This window comes from Argopecten irradians, chromosome 11 (genome assembly GCF_041381155.1).
Source record: "Argopecten irradians isolate NY chromosome 11, Ai_NY, whole genome shotgun sequence".
NCBI classification, from domain to species: Eukaryota; Metazoa; Mollusca; class Bivalvia; order Pectinida; family Pectinidae; genus Argopecten; species Argopecten irradians.
The window spans coordinates 3,290,184-3,315,403 of record NC_091144.1 but is presented as its reverse complement, the minus strand read 5'-3'; the positions used below and the strand labels follow the sequence as shown (position 1 = coordinate 3,315,403).

The window sequence follows — 25,220 nt, the reverse complement described above, 5'->3', positions numbered from 1 at the left end:
CAATCAAGAATGGTTGAAATAGAAAACGAAATGTGTACCATTGCATCTGTTTAAAAAAACATCTAAATATAAGAAAGAAATTCCGTTAAAATTAGAAGGGGATTTGCTTTCTCTTAATGCGTAAGTTAAAAGTAAACATTGTATTACTATATATACAACTGATATTTGTTTAGAGGTATTGCCTGACCTCTTTGTCCACACCATTATCCCAATAGTCCATACATAATATGTTTGGTTGGCATTATTGGAAGAAAACGTCTATATTCAAGTTAAACACGCTTTTGTGTACTACAAATGTAAAGGAATTAATCTGCAGAGTAAATATGTATATAATGCAACTACTTTTAGAAAAGCATTAATGTAATTTCATTTCAACAAATTTTATTGACATGATATTGCAGTCAAAAGGATAGAATAACAGGCAAAGCCTATATAAATTCTTTCCTTGGGTGGATAATAAGTTAAAATATTTGAAATTGATAATTATATAACAACACAACATAGAAAAAGTAACAATTAGGTTATATATACAAATTACATAAATACATACATTCACACGCACACCATTACAAACACATACGTTATAAACTTAATACAGATATAGCCATTTTTAAACTAAGGTATAAGAAATATAGAGGTTCCTCAACAAGTGACTGTTGTTTATCATGTTTATCAAACTCGAGTTAGCGAGTGTCTTTTAAAAATTTGAAAATTAACTAACGAGAGTTTAGATAAACATGATAAACAACAGTCTCGCGTTGAGGAACTTATTTATCCAGTAACTTTAGCTCTATATTTATATCGTGGTGACCATTTTCTCGTCTTCATTCAGGGAAACTCACCCTCATACACTTCCCGCCATAAAATAAAGTGCATAAATAGAGAGTCAATATTCTATTGTTTAATACTTTGAATAAGCAACTACCAGTTAAATCGTAATTATAATGATATTTTAAAGGATATGCACTGTGAAAAGTAGCCCAAAGTTGACAGCCAATCGGAATCAAAAGATCTTGGAGTTGACCAATCAGAGGCGCCGTAGGTGTTTACACACTGGAGTGTGTAAACATAAACGATAACCAACTGCTATGGAATTTATCACATGGGTTTTCCATTGTGAAACATGCATATTTATGGGATAAAAATACATATGAAATAAGACATTTTAATAAGACTGACAAACAGTTTGGTAGTTTGACCAAATTTCCTTGTGCATTATTATATGCACATGCCATAACCTTCTTATCTGATAATGCCTGAACTTGTGTATAATTTTATATATTTACTTATATATGTTAGTTGGATATTTATTAATAAGTAAATATAATAGTAAAGTTTAAAGAATCACAAACTAATTGTTTTAAAAAAATGGTTTATTTACACACAAACATAGAATTATTGTTCAACTGGGTTCAATCGGAATCAAGGATTATACTATATTCGGAATTGGATGATTAATGTAATGATGTTGTCCATTCTTCGCTGCTTAAGTGCATTGTCCTGTATTCATGCCAATTATATTTGAAAAATATTCTTATATTTGTGTAAATAGGTTGAATAACTCCATGCAAACAAAGAATTCGAATTTTACTGAGATTATGAGTTACACAGTTTGTTAGTGACCTAATACGGAAAAATATTGGGTCTAAAATAAAATTGTATCGGGCGAGGCGAAGCCCAGCCTGATACATGTTTATTTTAGACCCAGTATTTTTCCGTATTAGGTCACTTACAAACTGTGTAACGAATTCATCCCGTCGAAGACCCTTTCAATGAAGTAAATGCTAAATGCATTATGTATGGAAGCCAAAACGACTCAAAACTTTAAACAATTTTTACCTTATTGAAGACTCGTATACGTTGTCATGGTCCATTTCTGTTAAATAATCCTAACTAAGTGCTGCCGATTTCGGTTTGCTTTGAAAGTGGTCATCAGCGCTATCATTCAAACATTTTGTCTCCATCTCTTTTGAGTGCCGTTCAGCGAATAGTTACTTGACCGCCATCTTGTTACTAATGACGTTAGTGGCAAAGAACTCTAACTCCAAACCTGATACGATTTCTACTAACCTGATACGACTATATCTTGGATATCTCGTGACGTCATTTTAACCATTAGGAATACAAGATTCTTGTCTGAGGCGGAAAAAAACCCTGTATATCTTGGATTATGACTTACGACATCATTAGTAGTTAGTTAGAGCTTAGATATCGATATCTGTAATTACAATCTAAATTAGTTTCAAAATCGGTTAGTTTTCGACCTGTTAACTTACTCGGACAAGCTATTCCAAATAACATTTCCAAATCTAAAGATTATTTTCGTTTATCAAGATGCTTCGTTTGTCTCTTTTTCTGGATGTTCTGGATATCGTATTACTAATAATTTCTAATGTGATAGATGTTAAGTCTGATTTAATTTTCGACCGTATCATAGCATTGTATCCCTTGCACCTTCGTTTTAATTAATAAACAAAGTAATCAAATGAACTATTGAAAAAGTTAGTTGTATGCGAATTGATCACAGGTCCTGAAGGGAATGTGAATCAGCCATGCAATATATTTTCATATTTTTGTAGTGTGTCTTCCCCTTTGTAGCATCTGCGAGATATAAATAACACGTGTTCCTTTACATGTTGGTAACGATAACTGAATGGTATGAGGAGAATATTCTACAGGTATTATATTGTCGCATTCGTGTTGACATGTAATAACGTCCCTAGAAGTTGATGACATCATTGATCAATTTTAATTCATTAATCTTCCTAGGAATTCATTGTGTGCCATCCTCTAGATGAAAACTACCTGTAATACGCCCTGGGCTTAGTAGTAATAATGATAGAACATGAAGTACACAGCAACTGCCCACGTGAGTACTACATGTGCACGTGCTACCACAGCAACGCTTTGGGCAAAACCTACGATAATCAGAAAAGTAAAAAATGATAATATCAGAATATTTCCAGAAGTACCACGACTACAGGGTTCGGGATCTGAGAGAACATGGCTGTTACATTTCACGGTTTAGTGCACAAATTATGTTTATCAGCATTGCTTTATGTGATACCAATACTCGGATTCGATCGGTTGTTTGTTGATCAACAACTTAATACATCACAGCAGTTCCAGATTTACCTTTGCTAAAGCGGGTAATGACCGATGCAATCTGATTAAAATACAGATCACCATTACTAGTATTTAAACTAGTTTATGGACGTTATGTCTAAACGCAAATCTCAATCCTTCAGAATGGCAAACAAATACAATTTATACGAGGTCGCCCTTTTTTATTCAACACTTTCTGCTTACTTTTTTTCTATTTGAACACACAATTGTACATAGCGGTGTAGATATTCAGTATAGGTAGTAGGTACATAGCAATAGTATGGGTTTTTTTAATTACAGACAATCTATGTATTGTATAATTACATCTCTTTGTCGCAATGCTGATTTCCCTTGGATGTTATTTTCATCAATAAAACATGTATATTGTGTTGTCTGTATGTGGTTCTTTATAACAGGTGCTCTTACTTCTCTGTCAAAACTAATGTTTATGGACACAAGGTCACGGTCACTGGTCTAACCTACATACGAGTATATACATTTACAAGTGTTACTAACATAGTGATCTCAACATAGATCTCGTGGGACCATATATAAAAACAATTTGAGAAAACTAATTAAAAGTTTATTGCACGAAATCGTTAACTGCACAACAAGTATTGATTCTGGTGTGTCTTCGACATAATCCAGATTCACTCGAACATGCTTTGGTAGCCATAACATGTTGTTTGCACGACTTTTAAGTTCGCCACTGATTAAGTTTCAAACTTATTGATGTGTTTTCACATGCAGTGATTAGTTTTCTATAATTCCAGCAGGAAAATTAGCTTGACGTATTGTAACGATAAAACAAAGGACTTAGTATTCTGCTTCAAACTACAATCACGGCAAATCTGTGTCTTAATCATACTGCTAATATAAGTATCCAATTACATTCCCCAATATTTGTATCATACAATGGATACAAAAATATCTCTTCAATAGCCTTCGTTTTTAAACATCGACACACAAAACAATATTAATTGAAGTAAAAATTCATTTAACGTCACCTGATGTTGTATCGACATTCGACATAGTACGTTTCTACAATGACTTTAAGATCAACTGAGGTTAGTGTAGTGGAGCGTGAAACTTATTTTTTTAATGCTTCCATCTCACTACGTCCATGCGAGAATCCAGATATTCGTGTATCAATAGTTCAAGCAAGATGCTATATGTGTATGTTTTGTTTGTTTTTTCGTTGCTTTGTTTTTATCATCATTGTAGCTTTGATACCATTGATTCTACATCCTGCCCAACACACTCATCCATTGGTTTAGAAATCATTACTTTTCTACAATAATTCCACTATTGAAATTGTTAAATGGTCTTAACTTCTATTGAATACAAATAAGTCATCACGTCAATATCAAAACGCCACAGCCCACCCGACACGCGACAGACAAGTTCATAATTAATTCAAATATTCTATTTCTGTTTTAAAGCAATTGGCCTTGTTACAATGCATGGCGTGACGGTGGCTGATAGTGTAACAACACAGGCCGTGACAGGGGAATGACTGGAGGTGTCGGCCGAGCGTTATACAACATAACAAAACGCTATTGTCAGGTAAAAAGGGGGATGTAAAAATGTCCTAGTTTAGATGAGTTTATTGGTTATATTCCGTTATAGCACAGTTATAATTAATTCACCAAATCCTATATCGGTAGGGAAACAATAAATGACTCCTATAGGAAACAATTGCTCTTCATTGTAATCTAGCCTGTTCATCGGTTGTTTCAAAACACATATATACATATTCACCTTAGAAAAGTCATGAAGTGTGGTGTTTATGTAGAAAAGTACGTACGGACATTATCAGACACAATTTTGCCACTCATTCTATAAGGAATAATGTCATGACCGATGCCCTTAATGACTTAAAAAAAACTTTATATCTCCAGACAGCAAGTCAGATTTTGTACGAATTTTATTTGGATAAAGCCTTTGCGAACTACTAGACATTGATGGCACATTTCAGACAATGGCTCCTGGTAGGAACATACGAGAAGTGGTATCACATTAGTATTTGGTGAAAGACTTTGAACACAGTGAGGAAACGTCTCGCGACGTAAGACAGCGTGAAAGAGTGATGCTTCATTCTCTTTTCTATTAAAATGCATGGACTGTAATAGATTAAACAGACTTCCTTTATTTTTCTTTATATTTCTTTTGAAATTTAATATATGATTTTTTTGTAAGAGAAATTATAGATTATTGGAAAGTAATAGAGAGGAGTACCTAGTCTCGTATTTCCCAGACTCTCGCCGCTGGACGAGACCAGCCAAACGAGAGTCTGGTCCGGTTCTTGTATGAATATTGCAATCAGTAGAGGGCGCGCTGAAATGGTACACATTCATGGACGGCCGCAAACGAAAAGCACGATGCATCTTCTTTGTGCATAACGACATCCTAGAGAATGGTGGATTGTTATATCTTAAACTGAAGATGTATTTATCGTCTTTCAAGTTTGTCTGGCAGCGCTTTTTCACAATTTGTAACTGTGGAATGTCATATCTGTGAGGGTATTTATTTCTAGCAGCCAATGAAAAAAAATCAGAAATCACAAAAACTAAAACACGAACCGGACTTGAATCTCGTTCAGCAACGAGATTCTAGGGATTGCGAGATTAAGAAACACCTAGAATTATGAAAGAAGACAAGTGAATGATGCCATCGCTCTTGCTATTATGAACATTTTAATTAACAAAAATCCAAAATAGTTATTCTAGAAATTTGAAATGCTATTCACAACCCTATCTATACACTGATGTACGACATTGTAACGTCGTTTAACCTTAAAACATTACTTTACGCACTGATATTCCTGGATGATTACTCTTATTTGGGTTTTTGGATTAGATGAAATCTTATGAATAAACGATGCCACAATGGTCTTAAAAATACGGTGATCAAGGTTCACATGACAAAGGAATCATGCAAATTCAATTTACATTTAAATAGGCCGCTGTTGTCTATCTCTGTTCTTACAGAATCACAGCTGCACTTGTATATGCGTACTGAGTAGACAGACAAATGTGGTATATGAAAGTAGCATGCTCCAGCAAAGATGTGACTACTTACATTTACGTTCCCGATCTAACCTGAAATATTGATCATGACTTCGGCGTTAAGTGGACAAGTCGAAATAAAAACTAAATATACCGAACAGATTTGTTTCCATGAGAGATGCAATCACTCTAAATTCAAATCAAGTCCGGTAGATCCCTATATCAGCCTACACTACATACAATGTACAATACGTACTTTACTACGCAATGTAACCATGGTAACGGTAATTGAGATATATTTGATACCGTATAACGGCTCGTTTTCAAGTTACAAATCATACTCGACAGAATGTTTGGCATCCGCTAACATTGTTATGACAGCACTTAGCCGCAGTAACCGTTTTGGTGACCACAATAAAAAGATACTAATGCGCGAGTTAGTCAGACGTGATAGCATCGTGTTGTAGATGAGTCGGTAAGGGAGACAGGAGAGAGCGTTTACATACTAATCAAAAGGTAATTACGGTCAGTTGTAACGATCTCTTTGTTGTCCGTCTAAAATGGCCTTTTTTATCATGATTTGATCGCAGACGAGGGATTTACCTCTGGTACAATGAAAGCCTGCAAATGAGTTACAAATATAACCTTTTTTTCTGGAATCCGTATCTGGTTGTTGACCACAGATATTTTTTCTTCATATTTATCATGATCTACGACATAAATTAAGAAATGCTATGAGTATTGAATTGATTATTTCAGCCCATTAGAACAAGAACGCATTTTTTAGAAAACGAACTGCAAACTCCCATTTTAAAAGCAATTTCCATATTATGCTCGTTTAAGTTGACAAATCATCCAATATTGACTAGTATCTTGGTCTATATGAAGGTCACTCACCAAGGGATTGGAACAATTGGGTACTGGAAAGCGCCAATATTGACCTATGTATAACTATTTACTCTTAGTTCGTTACCCTGGTGGCGGTAGTCCCATGAGGATCAGGGGATTGTTTGGTATATAACATTTCTGTTAAATTGCCGTTTGTATTCCTGGTTAGTAAGTAGCCTTCTGAATAAATTCATTAACTTGGAATTCTTGATTAGATATTCCTATAATAAACATAAATGTTACTTTAAAAAACCCATTATTTTTAATCTAGAACCTATACGAGCGTATTTTAGATTATCAATACCTACATTATGCAACGAAGAAAACATTATGAGCTATATATTTTAGTGTGTGATTTTAAAAGCAAGATGGTAGCAAGATGGTGACTTGAATAGTAGACCGCAATTCATTTCCTTCGGATAATTACTTAATTTTATAAATATTGTAAATTATGTTCTCTTTGGAACACTTGTAAAGTTATATATATTTTCAAACTTTGTAAACGCTTTGCTCTTATTACCCAATTCTACCAGCTTATGCGATGGACGTTTCAAAAATGTGAACAGTCAAAATTGTGGTGTTTATCGACAATAATCGAAATTTCTGAAATATTGACATATATGACCCCTGAACTCTGCTTATATCACCGAATTCTGGACCTCAAGGCCGTGCAGATAAGGTCGTATGGAGGCTTCGAGTTTCTCGGTACGAATGGCATCAAACGAAATATACAATATCAATGAAATATTTGATAAATGTCAGCTGATGATCAATATCTACTGACATACACATTTCGGTTTCATATTACTGTACAATATCATATTGCATTCATTGGTTTTTCCATTATATATAGATTGAGTTATCATGCTATTGGTACGAAGCACAAGTTATATATACGTAGCATTCATTGATTCTGTATACAGTGTATTAGGTTTACTTATATAATCTACTTGGTATCATCATCAATCATTCAAATACTTATGAAAATATATTTGTTTTCTTTTTTTTTTCAAGTCAGCAGTTGGACTAAGATTGGTATGACCAGTGTGTCGTGTTAAAAAAGGAGACGTTTACCATTCCGGGACGTCTGGTCCTAGCAGTCTTGTCGATGTTGATAAATCTAAAATCGTTGTGATACATTGTTCATTCAATGTCTAGACGTTTGGTCATGCGACTTATACGTGTACTATATATTAAATAACAACACTTCAATGAATTAATCAACTATATATGGACATACAGTAATTGAAAATTATCTAATTGTTTAGCTATGTATCTATATATAATATTGAAAATAATAACCAGTACCATGGTTTCGACAGAAGTAGATTTATAAACTATAATAAAGTACAAGTAACAGTTCAATCGACATCGGGATAACTCCAATTCTCGTGATTATGAATCGATAGTGGTATGATGCTAGCTACATAACGTAACACGAGTTTGGGTTTATGGTTATACAAAAGACCATGTTAGAATAACGACCTCATCTCCTCTATAATTACATCCTTGTCGGCTCCATGTAATTATATGGCAGCCTTTGAATATTGCTCGTCTGCCAAACAAATAAACCCAAAAGTACAGTTACGTCGAGAAAACTTTAAGATAAAACAACCCCATCAGTGTTTTCCTATCTATTCATCTCGGTGAATCAATTTCAATCTTAAGTTTAATACATTTTGTTTAGAATGTAATCATACCTTCAGGGTTATTGATTTATACCCATTCTAATACCGTGTTAATTCTGGAACTGTCTTTTAGAGTTTAATGTGCTATTTTCCACACTATACAACTTTCGGGTAAACATTCCAAAATAAACGTCATTAATATCAATTCTTCCAGCGTTCAGGGCCTTCCTGATGTTACATACATTGGATGGACTATCTCTGTCAAATACGATTGTCTCTATCACTTACTACAACTGCATGTCAGTCGGCATAAAAAGAGAACAAGTACAGCCGTTTGATGACAATACATATTTCAACTCAAGTCAAAGCCAAGACAAATACGCTATGATCCTGAAAGGGACTAGATAGATACTCTCCCTCAAAAGAACAGTAGTTCTGCCTATCTGTTATCTATGAAAGAACCTGACAAACATTTGTCCTCTGAACTGGACGAAAACAATATGTTATGACTCTTAAAAGGGGCAATATCAATAGAAATCTAAGTTGTGTTCCCTACAAACAAACAAACTAGAGAAACTTGTTCTGTACAGGATGACATTACGCTATAATCATGATAACAGCTGAATTATAGATATGCAGTCCTGAAAATTACATGTAATACGAAAGAGACGTTTTCCTGAAAACAAGCTGTGATCCCGGGGTGACTCTCCACTCACCTTAGGTATCACTGGGATTGGTTAGTATACACACAAGTGATTCTGATACTGATTGTGTAGAGCTGTATTCAATACACTGCTGTAATATCGAACAGATTTGACAATAAACGGTTGCTTATAAGTTACAACGTGATGAATTGAAAACATGAAATATACATATATATAGCCGGTTATTTTAACGAGTCGAATGTTTCGCAATTATAACCAAAAATGAGAAATTAAAGTAAATTTCAGCGATTTGTAATTTTTGCTTTCTTGCTTTCAGGGCAAATATGATTCAAACATCTTTAAACAATATTTCGCAAATCAAAGTTTGGCGATTATAAAAATATGCGGAGAAATCACAAACATGCGGTTGTACGGTAATATTTTTTTTGTAGATTATCTTACTCAAGGTTTAAATAAATATACATAGTCAGATTCTAAACATCTAAATGTAAAATATGATAAATGTATATAGTCAGATTCTAAACATCTAAATGTTAAATATGATAAATGTACATAGTCAGATTCTAAACACCTAAATGTAAAATATAATAAATATACATAGTCAGATTCTAAACACCTAAATGTAAAATATAATAAATGTACATAGTCAGAATCTAAACATCTAAATGTAAAATATAATAAATGAGAACAACAGTATGTTTGTATTCGTATTGTGCAAGTCTACACATTAAGTAATTGAACGGGAGGGTCTGTAGGAGAAAATAGATTTGTTACTTCGCAGATTCGTTATGATTCACGGCGGGTCAGGATCAAATAGACGTTTGATTTATACAGTCCCTCAATTCCTCATCGATCAGGCTGGTCCTTAGCCTTGCGGGACTATCTAACTTCCTCAACAGTACAAAAATGCACTCAGAGTAAATATACAACATAATAAATGTATTGTGATGTGTGTCTCGCTCTGAGCCTAAAGTAACACGTAGTCTGCCGACATTGATTCCGAGTTCCATTCAACCGGGATACAGACAATGAAAGGTTGTAGATGTCAAACAAACGACGTAATATTGCTGGATACACTTTGTAAATAGATTTGGTGTATCAAAATCGAAATGCATATGCATTCACAAACATAATAGATCTATATTAGTATATAAAACTTATTGATTTCCATTTATGTTTTATCAAAGTTGACCTGGCAATTCTTGTTCTTTCGTTGCCCTACTTCATGGAAGGCCACTTTCAACTGTTATGTAACTGTAGTAGTGTTTCCTATAGAAGCCCTCCAAACAAGGACATAGTATGTTTATTGCCAACCTTGACATATATCCTGCTGCTCCGTTCTCTAATATTCCTTGTCGATATTCATTTTCCTTCTCTTTGAGACAAGAAAATTAAGAACCGATCACGAATGAAAGGGTTTTTTTTTTAATTGTTTTAAGACAAAAATGTCATTCAATTTAGTTGAACAGATCATAGTTTTATGTGGGTATCCTCTAAGAGACATTCTTACATATACCATACCTATATTTGGTATCTTCATTTGTTGAATTGTAAAAGTTCGCGTTTAACCTTCCCAGAAGTATTCCTGTAACAATATCGTTATGACTACATTTTAATGTTCATGTAATATACTGCAAATTACAATTGATATATAAAACACCATTAAATGATGGCCATCACGTCAGTAACAAATTAATGTGGACCAGTAAAGTAAGGATTTCAATGTCCATGAGAGAGACTCATCCACCATGGTGACCACAAGATGTCAAAGAAAACAATGCAAAAAAATAGGTACAAAGCAGCGAGGCCAACCATGGTTACAAGATATTATAGTCCGTTTGAAACGCATTGGTAAAATTAATGTATCGCCAACTGTCAATCAGATCATTCGGATATCGCACGTGTTTGAGCATTTTGTTTTGTGTATGTTACGAAATGCACTACGACATTGAAGGTAAGCATACGTTTGCGACCACAATGCGTAACTACAAACTGAATGGCGATCGGTCTATTAATGGCTCCAGCGAAGATACTATTGACAGTATCTAAAGGCCAGGTATAAAGAGTACATTTTGTAATAATTGTGTTGGGGACGAGTTTGTTCAATGATACAGGTGAAGGAATGGTTAAAAACACAGAGAAATATCCTAAGGTATTATCGTGAACATCCATCTAGAGACAAAACTAATAGGCACAATACAAGGTTCTCATTAGTCAATATGACTTGTAATTTGTTTGGTAAACTGAAAAAAACCATATTGTTATTGTATGTATCGATTGATATAATGATTGCTCTATAGTTTTATAAATGGTATAGATTATATGTATTTCATACATCGTATGTGTTAATAGAAACCAAATACACTTGACATCAAACAATAACTAATACATCCAAAGAAGGTAAAAATTGCAATGATATATTGTAGGAGTTACAGAAATCAGGAAAATTAAACATGCCGATTACTTTTATATTTATTTTTCTTCATATAATTCACTACACTTAATATATTTTTTAGCTTAAAAGTATGTTTGACTCAGTGTTTAATATAATATTGAACCGTGTGCACTGCAATTCTCATCAAAATATACGGCTTTGTTTGTATTTGAAATGCAAAATGCTTTGTAGTTGTAGCATCATATGACACTCTGGATTTTGTAATTTTGAAGATCTTAGAGATGTATTTCTAGGATTCATAAATGATGTTTTAAAACGTTGCAAGCTTCAATAACAATTATCAACCATTGCCAAAGTAGCACTAAATGGATTTAGAATCAGAACCTTGATTTGGTGGACGAGTGATGAGGACACCTCGGGGATAAGATGGCGTCAAGTATTTACGGTATTACGTACAAAATTAATTGTAAAGTTTCAATGGGACACGAGGTTCAACAACCCGCGAGATCAATGTACTAGAAATCCTGTTGGAGTCCAACAGTTAAAGTTATTTCTGTCCAATGGAATTCAATCAAATTCGATATCGAACAAAACACTGCCATAAAAAGGATTTTGAACCGGTAATATTGCATGTTCATGATCGACTTTCATAAACATTTCCAAAACAACAGCTCTATATCAATAGCATTCATCAACGTGACGGTCGTCGGCAGACATATAACTGTACACTCTCGATCACCAGACGTCTGAGATTGACTGCCAGTTTAGGACGGAGACAATCACCGTTCTATATAACAAAGGGAAGGAGACATTTAATGTAACAAAACATATTCGCTTCCTACAACTGGTTGTGTGGAGGCTGTGAAGTGTCCTGGTATAGTGCTACCATATCAGACGCACTATACGTTACCATGTGTTTGGGAGACTGCGGTGATATCATACTGAATTATTCCGTCTTTGCATTTTACAGAGTTAGCCCCCTTGCGGGTAGGTATCGATTGTTACATCATTATTTTGTGAGCGCAATTCACATCGTTTTCTCCGTAACGTATGACGTTACGCATGTAAACTGCTACCTACCCGCAAGAGTAGATAACTCTGTAATATGCAAATACGGAATACTACTCAATATACCCAAGGTCACTCCTCTTTCTCTCATGTAATAATTCCACCACACTGAAACATCACAACCTACATTTCAGTGATACTACACTCCGATATACCCGAGATCATCCCTCTCTGTCGCCTTACACTTACTGAACCAGTCGGCATACTCCCTTCTTTCTCAAAACCACTTCGAATTGATTGTGTATGTTTACATAACAGTCAGAACGATTAAACGATACAATATCATCAAAGGGAATTGATGAGTAAGAACGAATGACGGCGATAATGTAATAAATAGTTCTCATCAGTTATACTACCACGTCATCACATATGTAACCTAGATCTCAGAAGTGAGAATGATATCACCCATCACATACCAGCCATCTTAAACGAACTAATCACTAGCTGGCTTATATTCTTTTCTATTGTCACACATACCGCTGATGAATTTTGGTACCAAAACAGAGCTGTGCAAACCGAACTAAAGTGTAGCTATTTGTATGTGACCTGACAACATAATATTGGTAGTTATGCTAGTTCTCCTTGGAATTGTGGTTGGTACTAGTAGACTAACGGACACCACTTCAGATGCCATAAATAGTAAGCGTGTTTCTGCACGGAGAATTTGAGTCCCCTTGGGCCTATCAAAATCAAACTTCACGTCGAGTTTTCTTACTGTAATTGCTTGCTTGTGATTACCTTACATGTTTAATGTGCACGGAAACCAAACAAAACCAAAGACAATCATGCAAAAGTATTTTGTCATCAGAAATACAACCCCTCCATCCTTGTTTTCACAAAACACACATACTGTAAATTTATTCACCGATATCTAACTGGTGCCCGATTTTGTTCAATGTTTTTATCAATTCAGCTTCAAAGGAAAACTACGGCGGCGTATTAGGGCCACTACAAACTTTTATTTATCTTGTACGTACAAGTTATTATCTTGTACGTACAAGTTAGTATCTTGTACGTACAAGATAGTATCTTGTACGTACAAGTTATTATCTTGTACGTACAAGTTAGTATCTTGTACGTACAAGATAGTATCTTGTACGTACAAGTTAGTATCTTGTACGTACAAGATAGTATCTTGTACGTACAAGTTAGTATCTTGTACGTACAACTTAGTATCTTGTACGTACAAGTTAGTATCTTGTACGTACAAGATAGTATCTTGTACGTACAAGTTAGTATCTTGTACGTACAACTTAGTATCTTGTACGTACAACTTAGTATCTTGTACGTACAAGATAGTATCTTGTACGTACAAGATAGTATCTTGTACGTACAACTTAGTATCTTGTACGTACAACTTAGTATCTTGTACGTACAAGATAGTATAATGTTGAAACTCTCGGTATTAAAGGCTTTGGCTGGTTTACTCTCACAATGGCATCGCATGCTATACGTATATTACGTAAACTTTGTTTAAGTCAAAGGGAGAAAAGAATATATGTTGTGGAGTTGTAATGCTGTGATAAGTTTCCGAACACTTATATGTAAATGTTTATAACAGAGTATTTACTATGATCATCATTTGGACAATAATTGATGTGTGTATATATGTCTAATAAACACAAAAACACATATGAAATATTTTGTTTTGCTTTTGTTGTCTTTGCAATCAGTAACTCATTCGAATTAGGGCATAATGCCTAGGATTTTTTTCGGAGGCAGTTAATTATTTTCAATACTACTATTCTGAAGTAAAATAAATGCTCAAACATTTCCAATAATGGCACCATTGTGAAGTATTTAACTTTTATTACTGAAGAAAATTACGAATTTGTTTAATAGATCAAACTTATCATTCATCGGAGATGTATCATATCCGTTTTATCACTAAATATGTCTTATCTATAAAACAAGCGACTATACAGTTTTCTCGAAAGGAACTATACAGTGTCAGTTTCAAAATAATGCAAGTGACTATACAGTTTCAACTCATAATCCGGCAATTTCAAATTACGATTGTGAAAAAGATATTGTTCTCATTAATATATATTCATATTTTTAATATTGTCAAATAAGTTAATAAACCTGTGATCGTGCTTGAAGCAATGCAAAGTAGACCGACTATCTTTAATTACGAAAAATATCAGGCGGGTGACTCAATTCTGCGGTGATGAACAGCAGTTCAACTCAACTTGTATGTTCAAGATACTATCTTGTACGTACAAGATAATAACTTGTACGTACAAGATACTAACTTGTACGTACAAGATACTAACTTGTACGTACAAGATACTAAGTTGTACGTACAAGATAATAACTTGTTCGTACAAGATACTAAGTTGTACGTACAAGATAATAACTTGTACGTACAAGATACTAAGTTGTACGAACAAGATACTAACTTGTACGAACAAGATACTATCTTGTACGTACAAGATACTAAGTTGTACGTACAAGATACTATCTTGTACGTACAAGATACTAAGTTGTACGTACAAGATACTAACTTGTACGTACAAGATATTATCTTGTACGTACAAGATAATAACTTGTACGTACAAGATAATAACTTGTACGTACAAGATAAATAAAATTTTGTAGTGGCCCTAATACGCCGCCGTAGAAAACGAATTTAAATGAAGATTCTAATTATTCTAGATAGTTGTGATCTGGAACATCTCCATAAAAGATAGGGTTTGATAAGGTCTACGTAATACACTGCCAATTGCTAAAGACCATTTTAGGGCATATCTATCGTGTGTGTTCTACGGCATGGTCGTATTGGGTCTTATTGCGATAGTGGAACTCTTGCCATATATATTTTTGCTTCAATGTATAACATTAGCGAAGGCATTAAAGACTTTAGCAAACCACATACTACTAATAACGGGTAAACAAGCCGTCCCACTTCTGAAAAACTGAATGACTGTGGCTAACTTCAGAACCATACTAGCAGGGGAGAAAAGAAGACAAAAGGAGGTGGGGCCCAGAAAGATGTAAGGAAGACAGATGCTATTCTTTTAGACGAACCAGAGCGGGGATTCAAAACAATTTATACAACTAACGTGAAGAAATGTATGTATAAAGTCTGCAGTATAACCTAAAACCAATCAGGAACGTCTGTGAACTTAGATGACATTAGTCTCCGCATTCAGGAACGTCTGTGATCTCAAATGACACTAGTCTCCGCATTCAGGAACGTCTGTGATCTCAAATGACACTAGTCTCCGCATTCGGGAATGTCTGTGATCTCAGATGACACTAGTCTCCGCATTCAGGAACGTCTGTAATCTAAGATGACACTAGCCTCCATATTCAGGAAATTCTGTGATCTCAGGTGACAATAGTCTCAGCGAAAGAAGATATTCAAATACTATATCTTTTTACATTTCGTAAAAGAAATCGGGACCATATAAAAGACATTGTAAATCCTATCTCGAGGGAGATTTGGATCGTAATCGATAAGAGTCAGGTTACCAATATCTCCCGCTATACACAACATACCTTTTATCACATTCTAGTCCTCAGCATGTGGATAGTTAGGATTAGACCCTTATAAATCAGGTCAAATCACATGGCACATGACACTGGAAATACTAAGGTGTCAATTAGAGAAGTTTCATTAAATCAACATTTGAAAAGTTGCACATGAATATTTAAATTGTTTCCTACGTTTGAAATATTGTTTAGCCCTTCAATAGTTACTTCAGTTTTAAATGTGCTTTGAAGGTTATTGCTATTTGAGAAAAGCGTTCTTCAGTGCGTTTACGGGTCTATATTTCATTGATAGCAATGTTATTACGTTAAAGCATCCCGAAACATAAGACAGCTGCCCAATAACAATTTAATGGCTAATTTTCAGCAGTACTTTATAGAAAGACCATGTATGGATTTTTTAGCAAGGAAAGTTTTCAAATTTTCACGGTTGATCAGCGAGAAAGATAAGGATGTATAAGGAATCCTAGAGCAATGCGTTCTGCTTCTTGAACAAATAGCTTTTGTCTTATCTCGAGCCTATCAGGGAAGGGGTGATACAGACGTTGCCAGTGATCGACCCAGCTTCAAGACCTCCCTATACTCGCAGCCAGTTATACATTACAAATCAAGTAGATAGAAATTAAGATTAAGTCTGTCATTAATTCTTCATGAGACCTGTGCGGAGTAGCTAGCCGGCCTCGTGCTATCTATCAATGATGATGTAGTAGCGCGTGGATCTGTTACCCTACCCTATATATGGAAGTATGCACGCCCATAGGGGCTCTCTACGTTAAATAATCTCCTTCCTGTTTCTTGACCTACCAGTAATTTAGTCAATTCTATCTACGTCGCCCGCTTCACTATATTTAATTTTTTTTTCACTTTCTAGTTTGTGTTCCTCTCTGATACCTACTTGTCCTTGTATAAAAGTCGTGTTATCAGCTACAGAAGGTAAAAACTGTTCTATCTATATCAGTGCCTATTAACGAAAAGTGCATTGAACATTTGAAAATAACGTCTCATCTACTAAAATTGTCTATACTCATTCTCAAGGAAGTTCAACTTTTGCGACGGCCTTTAATTGGATATTGCAGTCTTCTATCAGACTATTTAGATAATCATTTAGAATCACTACCCTGTTGTCATATGCAGAGGTCACTAAGCATTACAAGAAGGTCTTACACAAAAGATAAAACAAATACTATATGATTTGAGTTTCTTCTGAATAGAGATTTGTATAACCTTTATATTTATATTCAATTGTAACGGCTATAAAAGTATCAAAGCAAAGTATACAATGCAATAATTTACATCCTAAACATTACTTTTATGACGTCACAAGTAATGTTGTCATGGAAACACCAAATGATCATCGTCAAAATGGCTGTTCCGTCTGATGTATAATCGTTGATAATCTTTTTTTTTAATAAAAATGAGTTTTTCACAACCGATTATTCGTTCAGATATACGTGAATCAAATATACTCAAAATGCGGTAACAATGTGAATATAGGCATTAAACTACCTTTTATGGAATATATGATAATAGAGATCCAAAAGCTTTGGCATCTACATCGTATATAGAACATAGATGCCATAAAAAGATAGTTTAATACGAAAATAAGACTTAGAAGCAATGACGCCCATTCGACGAATACACATAAATTGCAAGTTTGAAACGTTGACTGTTTTAATATTGCATCGTAAACAAAGTATTCAAATAATATATAGTGGTGGCACTTCGATCAGGGCTTTGGTTTCAATGGACGTCTTCCCTGACAGCTTACTTACGAGGTTATTTTAAACCACAATCGATACCATAATGAATACACTCTTGATAAAACCTGGCCCCTCTTTTTTTCTTAAGCTCGACACTCCAGGCAGGAGTTTTCTCAGGATAATTGAATCTAAAAGTGGTCCATTCAGGACTCAAAGCGGCTGTCTGTCTTTTTGAAGATGGCCTCATTTATCTTCTTTGTAAAATCAATTTATATATATTAAAGTATACAGTTCCATCATCTTTGGTCTGTATTCCCCTGATTTATTCACAACATGATCTACAATCTGAAGACATCTACTTAAAGTTGTTCCTGTGATGAATCTCCCGGGTTCTACCCCCTGACCTGGTTACATCAAGTTATGAACAATGGTAGGCGTAGCTGGTACAGGGAGTGCTCAGATTCAAGGAAGGAGACAAACTATGTCCGTATAGTGTGACAGGGATGGGCGATTTGAAGAATATTGCGAGTATTTGTAATACAACGTACGCTGTCACAATTTCATATCAAACACAACACGCCCATACCACAATTTCCATGTGAACATGCACCTTATGCATCATCGCAATAAGGTGGGGCTTCAGTTCACGACCTCAGTTGTTGAAAGGAAAGTAGAACAAAAAACCTAGTCGTCTGTCTCTAAGCAATGCACTTAATTTTCAATTGTACTGAGGCTTCCGTCATAACAGGATATTAAAACCAGTCGCCCCCCTCCATGCATGCGAGTTCAGGCTCCGATTTCTCGAAACAAAAGTGCAGACTTAAGTCAAAACTGAAGTGTTTCTCCTTAAGTAACTTATATGAAAACTTTAGACTTAAGTCGGTTTTGAACTTAAGTTTGTTTCGAGAAATCGGGGCCTGGCCACAAGAGGCAGCTTATATTTTTGTAGTCTCTGGTGTTTCTTAGCAAGAGAAGATAATCCATTGCTTTCTACGCGAGGACGACCGCTCGAATGTAAGAAAGTGTTCAATCAATACATTACTACTCCATTAAAGCCTATTTACAGAACAAATATTCAAACTCAAATAAAACAAGATACTGAGTCATCACTTCTTATCTGTAAACTTAATCCAAACATGCAACGATAGCACAACAGGCCATCCATCGAACTGTTTATCATTTAGCAATAGCTATATACAGCTCAAGATGACGTCATTTTTACAACACATGCAGTCTGACCCTTGACCCAACTGACGTCATCTAATTGACATGATATCTAGCTGTAGAGAACAATTGTATCTGATGACAATTCAGTAAAATGTCCTTATTTGTATTCAACGGATTCAAGAGTAGTGCACATGCACTTGATATCGGCTCAGGAAACCTGAACATTTAAAAGCATAATGGGTGTCTAGCGTCACATTTGGTTTGAGCCTATTAAAGTAGATAATGTACGTTTTTAATTTAGTGTTTACACGTAAAGTGATTGTTTGTAAAACTTAGATAAATAAATTTGATATGTACAGTAAAAGTGGAATTTTTCGAGGAGTGGAAATCTTCACCTAATTTGATTTTACAACATGTAAATCATTATGTATACAAGTTGGAAACATAAGTTCTGATTTTGACATACGAATAATCAGACCATAGACATAAGCCGCGAAATCATCACGAAAACAAACATATCCACACAACTTATCCACCTTAACAGTTCACAGTGAATTCGTCGTCTATTCCCTTCATTCTAAGTATATGAAAATCCAATGTGATACCAGTTTGAACGGTTTGATACATGTGACGTCGATAAACCTAGCAAAGACAACACGCTAAGAAGCAGTTTTCAGACAATAGCAGACCGATTAATTTGATATCATACGACATCCGGTCACAGTTATTAACTTACATTGTATGTCTCTGATAACACCACTGACATCACCCTAAATGTTTATCGCTGGTACGCTGTTGTGTCTGCCTGCCTAATACCTCCAGATACAAGGACTTAGCAGACTAAAGGTCGCTGTTAGGAAATAGTCAAAGATAAATTTTGGAATATTCATAAGTAAAGCTATTGATTTTTTCCAGGAATAAAAATATATATCTGGTTAAATGATAGTGTGCTTATAATCGTATTTACTTCGATCCCGGAGGACCGCCGGTATGCTTGCCAAGTTACCGTAAAGTTGAGACGTGTCCCAGTAAACACGCGTGTCTATGACAGAAACCGTAGTTTGGTTCTAAACGTGTCACTTTGTCAGCTTACAGGTTTTGTCTTCACACATCTCCGTGGGGGTTTGTTTGCTATTACATATTTGTAAGAGGACTTTAAAGTCACCAGGTTTATAAATCCTCCTCGTGTAATAATATACGAAAACAGAAAAATTGTGGAATGTATGAGTAAAATCTTTCTAAAACAAACATCGTAGAGACCTAGCATTGAAAAAACCTAAAACTTCGACCAGAAAAGTGACTTAATATTATACACCCAGATAATCATATTCTCTGAAGACTTCGTATTTCCCCCTCAGCAGCTATTAACATCAATAACGATGAATCCTAGCCTACGTGATCAGGAATTACTGCCCTTACGTCGAATCTCGGTTAATCTTCTCGCGACTGAAAACCTACCTTTGGTAATCCTCTTCCGACACACCACACGGTCGAGGATAAGTTGTAACGACATGCACCTTCACTGATAAGCTGCTTTGAGTCCCCGCTGTACCAGAGACTGGTGCATGTGTTTACATCATAACACGTCAAGCAGGACTTTGGAAAACATATTTGAGTATAGACCGTGGATACAGATCGACATGATGCAACACCAAGGCCTTTTATATTGCTGGAGTAGTGCAAGGCCGTGGTATTGTTAGGGACCATAGATATTACCATGTTAATAAATATAGATTATGATAAAAATGTTCATGCAAATAGGCAACAACAATGTAATGGTGTATTTTTATCATAAAACAAAGATCTGAAATGATTAATGCCGACATAAGAACAAAACTGTTATCAAAACTCAAAGTCAATTTCAAAATGGCTCCATCCAGGCTAAGACCGGCAAAAAATCATAATATCCAATAGGATATCAATGCAACAGCTCGGTCATAGAGCATTGACGAAACATCGATACCATTGCAAATAGAAAACATTTCTCAAGGAAATCATGAATTCGTCCACAAAACTTCCCGTGTTAAAGACGTACAGATGTGTGTTTAACGAGACTATGGTAAATACACCTTATGTCTTTTTGTGATATTGGAAACTCACTAACTTTAGAATGCATTACTCTTAATGTAAATTATAAGAATCAATAATACACTTTTTGAAAAATCGTGAGCGAGCTCGAAAGAGAATTCATTTTTTCGCAAATAATTTTATACAACTTAAAAAGCTGAACAACAATTAATTCCGAAAGGATGAATTTGCGAATATATGTAAAAAAAAACCACGAAGACGCGAAATATTGTGTAGCCGAAAATACAGCGGTTGTATTGGAGAATGAACTAACATGGTTATCGATGATAGGTAGTGGTATGTCCCGATCAGAGGATGAAACACTCAAACATCGAAACTGTTTAAAATGTGAAAATCACAATCGCCATCGCTTATAACTTAAACCCCTAGCCATTTGACAATGTATTGTTACCAGGACGACAATGTGATATAATGGTAGTGTTAGTCTGATGGACTATAATCCTGGTCTGTTTGTTATAGTGTGATATGTGATATAATGGTAGTGTTAGTCTGATGAACTATAATCCTGGTGTATTTGTTATTGTGTGATATGTGATATAATGGTAGTGTTAGTCTGATGGACTATAATCTTGGTGTGTTTGTTATAGTGTGATATGTGATATAATGGTAGTGTTAGTCTGAAGGACTATAATCCTGGTCTGTTTGTTATTGTGTGATATGTGATATAATGGTAGTGTTAGTCTGATGGACTATAATTCTGGTGTGTTTGTTATAGTGTGATATGTGATATAATGGTAGTGTTAGTCTGATGGACTATAATCCTGGTGTATTTGTTATTGTGTGATATGTGATATAATGGTAGTGTTAGTCTAATGGACTATAATCCTGGTCTGTTTGTTATAGTGTGATATGTGATATAATGGTAGTGTTAGTCTGATGGACTATAATCCTGGTGTATTTGTTATTGTGTGATATGTGATATAATGGTAGTGTTAGTCTGATGGACTATAATCCTGGTCTGTTTGTTATAGTGTGATATGTGATATAATGGTAGTGTTAGTCTGATGGACTATAATCCTGGTCTGTTTGTTATAGTGTGATATGTGATATAATGGTAGTGTTAGTCTGATGGACTATAATCCTGGTGTTATTTGTTATTGTGTGATATGTGATATAATGGTAGTGTTAGTCTGATGGACTATAATCCTGGTGTATTTGTTATTGTGTGATATGTGATATAATGGTAGTGTTAGTCTGATGGACTATAATCCTGGTCTGTTTGTTATAGTGTGATATGTGATATAATGGTAGTGTTAGTCTGATGGACTATAATCCTGGTCTGTTTGTTATAGTGTGATATGTGATATAATGGAAGTGTTAGTCTGATGGACTATAATCCTGGTGTGTTTGTTATAGTGTGATAGGTTTACTGTTACAGTTGGTGATTTATAGTCCACAGTAGGTGTTTCATCAATAACAGATCTTATCCCCCCTGGCCATCAGCTGGTTATAGAGTTACAGCACGCCTCCATAAACAGGGAGGTAAACGGAATGACACCATATTTGGTTTGGAATTGGTTTTCATTTTGCTGAACCTTGCAAATAACAGTCGAGTTACTTTGAGGAAGACTTCATCTAAATTTATAGGAGGATTGAATTTGGTGGTTAAGATGTTTCGACCTCTGGCTTTCCTCTACTAAAAAACCTGGCACGTCCTTACTTAACCCTCGCTGTCCATATTTGAGAGACTGTGGTGTAATCGTGTTGTGTCTTATTTGGATGGCGAAAACTCTTATTGCATATTTTACAGTGCTACCTCACCGCACCTGATAACCAAAGACGCAAAACAACACCCTATCATTCTACATGTTCATTACACACTATCAACCAGTATTTTTCTTTGTAATAATATCTTAACTAATAAGTTTGTTATTGTTTGATAACATAACCACACTATTTGTACAGGTAACATCAAAGGGATCTTACGGCATGAGATGTAATATCTTTGCTATTGTTATCATTGTGACACATATACCTAAAACAAAACAGCCGTCCCCCAGATACCTGTAAGTATTGTCGAGAATTACGCGATCTTTGTAAACGACAATCGTATAACCATCACGTAATCCACACATTATAGTATCATAATATAACAGATTGTAATTTTCGCCATCTGTTTCCGTACAATCACACTATCTACACAATCTCACACCTTATGATGTCAATTTTCTTGTATAAAGCGAAGCATGTGAATTCTAATTACTAAGCGATTTAAATTGTATTTGAATCAATGCGGAGGGTCCGTTACTCAAGTGTACCACAGGTCCAATATAATGGCATTGACCACATGGGTCATAGAAGAAAAGAAGTGTTGAATGTTTTAAATAAGTTGATGGTTATCATCAAACAGCCGTCAAAATTTAACAGCAACAAGTTAGGAATGCTATCTAATATCACTATGAATTCACAAGAATTTAACTACATGTATTATAAAGAGACACAAAATAAACATACCGCAGCCTCTCAAAATAGTTCCACGATATCTGGCGTTTTCGTCCTTGACATTTTGTTTGAAAGGTGTAACTCCCTTGTCAATATCACCAATAGCTTGGTATTGTAGAGTATTTATATAATAAACTGACAACAAAGTATTACGTGGGTTGTAGTTGCTCACAGCTACGTCCATTTGTCGTATCGTGGTCGTGACAATGCTATTCGTAAAACACCGTTCTGTAAAGTTACGGTATTCAAGACAGCAAAGAAAGTGAAACACAGCAACTGTATTCAAACTGTCTTGATAAAGATCGATAGAGAGAATAGATTTCAATTCAACTACTCGGTACGCTTAAATTGTTAGAATTAGTATATCAGTAATAAATCATATCGTTAAAAAGATCAAATAATATTGTTCTGTTCGGAAATACTCATTTAAGATCAACTTTTGTAAGAATACTTATCCCTTTACCAAGCAAGATAAGACCAAACGTCATTTTATAGAATAAACATTTCTCAAAGGCGGCTTACCCCAAATTCTGTTTCTTTTAAAGCTCAGCTTTAGCGGCACTAAAAGTTCGGATAACACAACCTACTTTAAATAAATTATTTGTAAAACTGCAACTGATTTGGAAATTTGGAAACAATGCGGATTTTAGCGAAGGAGCATTGGCACATTTACAGTTTACATGACAATGTTACTTTGCTTCAATCAAACACTAAATAGTTTTCAGAGGAAAAACATTTTCCGTTAAAGGGATTCGTCTACATCTACATCAGAAAAAAACTTTTGAAAAACCAGAAACGCTTTTTAGACAAACTTACATTTCACTGTATATCATTGTTTGTCTATAAAACAGATATCAAACATAGGTAGAATGATAAGGGAACTCACCGTACGTGGAATTAATCCTCGATCTTCTTATAGAACAGATGGTGATGTCCACTGTAATAGTATAAACGTGATCGATAAAATCCTCGCGCGCCAACCATGGGTGTATTTACACTCGACTATTTAGACAAACCTCGTAACATGAATGAAAGTATTCACGTATATGATATAAATAATACTTATATAATAAAGTGTATAAATTCAGTGTTTTAAGTGATAATTAAGACCTTGGTGTAGTCCTCGCTCCCACTAACACCGGCAGTAGTCGTCACAGCAGAAAGAACACAACAGCCAGTACTTACTGTGTAGGATATTGCAAACAGTTTTATGAATCCATAATACTGCGGGTGTGCATGTGTATCGGGGGTCGCAGGGGAGATATTGTCTCGCTGCTATGTACGTAAAATTTCCATTCCCGCCGACTCTCATTTACTGATAGCTATAACTGACCATTGCGCAGCCGTCTGTATCGGGGCCTCTGAGAATCGTTAATGTGTATTTAAAAGGCTTTGGTCGCTATTGACAGGCGTTGCTGTATCTGGTCAGCGTATTTAAAAATGGTCGTTATAAACAGGCGATATTTATCGTGTTTTCTGGGAATCATCGTCATGCATTAAAGGTTGTGTTCGTTATATACATGCGATACTGTATCGGTGTATATATTGGATCCTCAGAGAAGAAATAGTCT

At 35.0% G+C, this 25,220-nt stretch overlaps 1 protein-coding gene across 1 annotated transcript in view; it reads right to left on the bottom strand.

The window, feature by feature from the left end:
• The window catches only part of LOC138334316 (uncharacterized), a 55,069-nt gene extending 30,100 nt beyond the window's left edge, over positions 1-24,969 (bottom strand). Inside the window, exon 1 of the mRNA XM_069282959.1 lies at positions 24,536-24,969. The gene's annotated coding sequence lies outside the window, so the exon portion shown is untranslated. The remainder of the gene's footprint in view (positions 1-24,535) is intronic.
• Positions 24,970-25,220: the final 251 nt, after the last annotated feature.